This window comes from Anastrepha obliqua, chromosome 3 (assembly GCF_027943255.1).
Source record: "Anastrepha obliqua isolate idAnaObli1 chromosome 3, idAnaObli1_1.0, whole genome shotgun sequence".
In the NCBI taxonomy this organism is placed as follows: domain Eukaryota; kingdom Metazoa; phylum Arthropoda; class Insecta; order Diptera; family Tephritidae; genus Anastrepha; species Anastrepha obliqua.
Window position 1 is genome coordinate 92,421,376 of NC_072894.1, and position 6,000 is coordinate 92,427,375.

Genomic DNA, 6,000 nt, shown 5'->3' on the forward strand with positions numbered 1-6,000 from the left:
AAATACAAATTACTATTACAATTTTAATGTAATTTAGGTTTAAGTAAATTATTGTTGAAATTTTATCTGTATAAGTAGATAAATAAAAAAAATTGTTTTCTTTAAATATACCTGCAACAAAAATACCTGCTACATATAAAACACATACGCACTATGGTATATGTTTGTGAAATTGTGCACAGGTACATACTTTGAAATGACTGAGATATTTTGCCAACATATTTGTGACTTACACACATAATAATATTCAAACACGTATGAATAAGTATCCAAATTCGACTTAAACGCTATTTGGATTTGGATTAAACGGCAGCACAAGACACCAAATATGGCGAATGATCATTTACAGTGGCTAATTAAAACACTACATCGCCCAAATAACACCGACCTAGTCACACCTTTTTTTAACCTTTTTTTAAGTGTTGCAAATAACCGTGACAACCAACAGAATTACAAAAAAGTAAGCGCTCAGGTGGGCAGTGTGACAAAGTTAACTGTTTACGTCGAAACAAAAGCGAAATTGTTTAGTCGAAGAATGTGAGGCAAAGCGCCAGTTGCCATCTTTGGATGCCTGTGAGCTTTACAGCGAGGGATACGCTGGTATGTATATACATACGAGTATGTATGAGTGTATAACTTTTTATATGCACACTATCAGGCCATGCTTACTATAGGTATTAAGAGCAAATTACATTAAATTTTATTAACGTCCACTCGTTCCGAATCGTAGCGTCAGCACTTCATTTGAATTAAAACATGGTTTCATCTGAAATGTTTAAGATAATTGACAAACCATCAAAAGGAAATTCCCATTAATCCTATAAATACATATAGCTACATATGTGGGAATGTGTGTGTCAGTGCATTTATGTATTTATAAACGTGTAAGGCGATGTAATCTCTATTGTTCTCTGGGTGTTCCGTGCTATCAAGTTTTACTCTTGTCGGTAGTTACAAGTTCGCCGATGGTTAAATATTTCGTGGTCATAACTGTCTTTAATTTGCCATAATTGAGACAAATATTTCACCATCCACCATTCCCTTTCCATGCGTAAGTATTTAAAAATACTGGCTAAGTTTCGAAATGGAAATTAGATTCGATTTTTGGACGTCACTTTGATGTAACCAATCAAAGATTTTCAATTCAAAGGATTCAATGATACATTCACAGTTGGACGATTATGTTGCCAAAACTCACGAAAAATTGTTAATCCTTTTTTTTTTTGTTTTTTGCCTTTCTATCGTTTGTTTTTGCAGCACAATAATTATTCAGGCTCTGTAGTTATTATTGCACCTAAGAACAAAAACATGTAACGCACAACTGGTCCAACAACATTGTTTTTGTGAAAGGCCGGTTGTGGCTATGCTTTAGGAGTATCTTCACGATTCAACTACTAACCAAATGACTTACAGGTGTCAGAAAGAACTAATCTTTCATCATGAGTGCATATGGTTGTGGATGGTGATGATTACGTGATTCCAAGTGGTACCGGAGGAAACCGCAAATGCGTTTTTCATTTTTGGCTTCTGTTGGTCTTTCAGTCACAGGTCGTCTTCCGATTTCCACATCGAGATGCAAATTTCCGCTTGAAAATTATTTAACCAACGATCCACTGACTTTCAATTGCATTTAATTGTACCCATATATAATCCCAATTTTAAATTTAAAGAAGCATAGTACGCGCAGATCACTAGAAACGTATAGTACTTCTAAATAATAATAAAGCAAGCATAATGTTAGAATCACGCATCCTAAATAATATATTATTAACTACCACTCCACAAAGGCCTAACCCACAGAAACTAAACTATACTTAAGCTTTGCCCAGGGAGGCCATATTAGACGATTTCGCGCCCAAAAACTTGCGTAATCAGTTTTTAAAACAACATTTCGTTTACTTTTATTTGCACTGTTTCGAAATTAATTTTGTTAAGATCTAACTTAGTTTTACCTACAGAAACTCAGTATGAAATTAAATTGGTTAGCCCACAGCAAAAGAAAACGAGCCGATTGGAAATTTTTTCATAACGTTGCTGCATAACCATTTCCCATATAAAAACACATTGTCCTTCAAGTTGAATAGGTCAATATAAAAAAAATATAATGATATGAATGTATGAAAAAGCGATTAACAGGTTGCTCTCTTACGATTATTAATAGTGAAGTTGCCAGTCTCCCATCGGACGCGTCCCCAGGGGGCGGATAGGGAATACTCAACCGGTATGTAGGGTAGATGGGAAATATGTAAAATACCTCCCGCGGAACAAAACAGGCAAACATGGCAAAAATACTGCAATCGAGTGGAAAAAATCCATTTATTACAAATAAGCGGCTGTATGGTCAGCGTCTAACTCAGAATGAGTGGATGTACTTAGAAGAAGGAAAACTCTACTCCGTCAAAGGGTAAACACGCACGAAAATCATACGATACTGATTTATAAATTTTTTGTAAAGAAATGTCGCCTAAACTGTCTTTGCATATCCATAGCAACAAACAATAACTGCATTTAAAAATTAAAACGAAGCTCAATTTTTATTTTACATTACAAAAATAAACGTGAAACAATATGCCTTTTTTGAACTTAAATAATTGACTAAAAGATAATGCTACTAATATATTTATTAGCGCAAATAATTGTAAATATGAAGCTTCAATACCGGCGAAGCGATAGGAATGATCTGCAACCAAAATTATTACAATTGTTTTTCTACATAGTGTGCTGATGACCAAATAAATTTATTAATTCTACCTTGAGAAAAAATCATCAGCATCAACGTAATGGTCATACAACGTACAAACTTATAATGCATAAAAAAAGTTGTATACGATTATGCATGTCATAAATTACCGTAAAGTAGAGCGAAACTGGCTGGCCATCAAAACCAAAGTGTGCCACTGCAATGAATGCAACGAAGCCAGCACTGTCAGCCAGCCAATTTGTACGACTATTGGCAAGAAGCAAAAACATTGATGTGCAGGTGGCAACTGTAGGTCCGAGACTGATGTAGTACACGGCCGGCAGATGACAGTGGGCAAGTGTTAAGTGAGTTGAGAGGGTATCAGCTGGAAAACTGTGAATCGCTTTAAGTAATTAAAATACCTGAAACGCTTCATTTCGATTTTTATCAAGAGGCTGCATATACCACATAAATTAGTTTTTTGTACGAGTTGTTGCCGTCATTGTTTTTTATTTTTCATTTGCTTGTTTGTTATATTTTGGTAAATATTTTCAATAAATGAGCAGCGATATAAAATTGCATTTAAGCGAATACATTTGTATAGGGTTTTTAACCATTTTACTATTAATGAGAAGCACAAATAGAGAATAAATGAGACAAAAGAGAAAAAAAATGCATTCTTTCAAATAAAAAGCTTTAATCGTTTTCAAGGTACTGACAGCATTAAACATTTTATAAGCTGATTTCAGTCATGAACAACACACATTTGTCAAACCCCTGAATTCTCTAGACATTCACAATTATTTTACAATTTACCATTTCTTTGTTAATGACATTAAAGACATTCCAATTAATTTTTTTGTAAATAAACTAAAATTGAAATAAATCACCCTTTCAGGTATATCATTCACACGGAGCGGTCATCTTTGTTACGCCCTAAAGTCTGTAATCTTTGTGAGACCTTAAAGTCCTGAATTATCCGCATAACATCGATCTTGCAAGGATCTTTAATATAAATATATAATTCGCGCGTACACCCTTTTTGGGTGTTTGGCCGAGCTCCTCCTCCTATTTATAACGTGCGTCTTGAAGTTGTTCCGCAAATGGAGGGACCTACAGTTTCAAGCCGACTCCGAACGGCATATATTTTTATGATTAGATTCCGAATGGTAGTCACGCACCAACCCATTCGGCTACGGCGGCCGCCGTTAGAAGTTATTAGAATGAAATTCCATACACTTTCTATGTGTTTCCTTTAGGCAGTGTATGTTTTTCCTTTAGTTGATAACACCAAACACTGCCCGTGATAACGCCAAAGGTCAGTCTAAATTGATGAGAAGCACAGTTCTAAGTTCACTCCTTCTAGACCAGACCCTGTCTGGTTACCTCACTGGTGAACTCCGCGGTCCATCTTTTGTTGACCTGATTGATGTAGATCGACTTGATTCAGAGCTTGCTTCAAGTTAAAGGAATGTTCACCCAATGGGTAGAGTTGACTGCTTTAAGATCAGTTTATCTCATTGCCACCTCGTCCGCGATGCAATTTCCAGGAATGTATATGTGTAAAGCGACCTATAAGTATTAGTGATGTACAACTTGGTCAGCTCATTTAAAATAGCCCTATATTCAATTGCTACCTTACAGGTATTATGGGAGGTATTGGACGTGTTATTGCACTGTAGGGATTTAATGACAGACTGACAACCAGAATACATATATGTATAGTGAGCGGATGTGCTACAGCGGACGAGAACGGGATCCACAACGCAACTTCTTTTTTAGCTATTAATAATTTCTGGGGATTAAGAAAAGTAAAATGCTAGTGATAGGGAACTGAATAAACTCCCAGTAAACTTTTCTAATTAATAAAATTTACAAGTCTTCACTCTTCCTTTCATCGCTTAAATTTATCAATGTAAGTGTACTTCGTATTGTATATTTAGTGTCATATATTTTCATTTAACACAAAAAAATTAATAATGTTTTCTGTCAAATGAATTATTATTAAACGAGGTCCGCTGTATATTTAATTAATAAAGACTTTTAGTGTGCGTGTCTATTAGTCCGCGATTTTTCACCCACAACCTTCAAATTACAACAAAATCAATCTACAAGAAATTCAAGTGCAACAAGAAATTTGAATTTTCGATTAATTCCACTTCTCACTAGCAAAGTTAATTGCATGCTGTCGTTGTAAGAATTTTATATAATTTATGTAATATTTGACCACTTTTATTTATTTGTGTATACGAACTACACACAACCATACATAAGTATGTTTTGTCTACAAAACTTTAGCTTAATTGCGGTAGATGATATGACGGCACGGCACTTCTTGCTGATCATTCGGTGGTAAATGGCTAAAAAATCAAATATTACGCAAAATAAATTTCAGAATAAAAATTCGTATTTCGTGTTTATTTTACTTAGAATATTTAAAATGTAGTTATAATATTTTTTGAGAGCCCACTTTTTTCTAAACTTGAATGCATATTTATATTTAGTGTTTCAGTTTTTTACACGTTTTCATTTTTGTCTTAATAAATATTGTTTTTAAGTTTTTATTGCTATTATTTAACAGCAAATTTAATTCGCATTAGTCGATTTATTTTTTCATATTTCTTCACTGGATATTTTTTTTACATATTCTCCAAATTTCATGGTCATTATAATATATGTACCCAATTTCTTTTCACACTTTCGCTATTAATTTCACTAATTATTTTATTTAATTTTGCTTCTTTAAAACCGTATAATTAGCTTACAAAATATCCACAACCTTAAACGATGAGTTACTTCACAAAAACGAAAGAGTTTGACAACACACTTTGGCGACGCAAGCTACACTGAGTGTTTGTTGACGAACGTATCAGCTCCAAGTCTTTTTCGGCCTGAGCTGCTTCACAGTTCGTTTGTTATTTCATACAAACATGTGCACCTACTTACCCGTAACATTAAACGTGTGTACGTGTACGCCGGAAACAACTTTGGCGTATCGGCTCTTATCCCAATCGCCTTTACTTCGGTTCGTGTTAGTGTTACTCGTATGCTATAGCTTCTTTTTGTACATTTCTCAGACACCTTTTGTTGTTTTACTATACAAATACTTAAACTGAACCTATTATGCTTTGGAGAGTGTAAATATTTATAAAGAGAATGTAAAGAGTAAGCATCATCACATTTACAAAGTTTTTACATTGGTGGTAAACTTCTCTTAAATACTTATCTGCAACTGAGGCGTACTGCCACAATACTCGTACAACGTTAGTTATTAAACAATATACATAGCTTTGTAAGTATTTAATTATTACTTTGTTACT

General features: G+C 34.1%; 1 protein-coding gene across 6 annotated transcripts in view; it reads right to left on the minus strand.

The window, feature by feature from the left end:
* LOC129242335 (uncharacterized) overlaps positions 1–5,554 on the minus strand; it is a 60,441-nt gene extending 54,887 nt beyond the window's left edge. The window contains exon 1 of one of the 6 annotated variants that reach the window (XM_054878921.1): positions 5,460–5,554. The gene's annotated coding sequence lies outside the window, so the exon portion shown is untranslated. Of the gene's footprint in view, positions 1–5,445 lie in introns of all 6 variants that reach the window. The other 5 variants (XM_054878917.1, XM_054878918.1, XM_054878922.1 and 2 more) reach the window with 5 other exon arrangements.
* Positions 5,555–6,000: the final 446 nt, after the last annotated feature.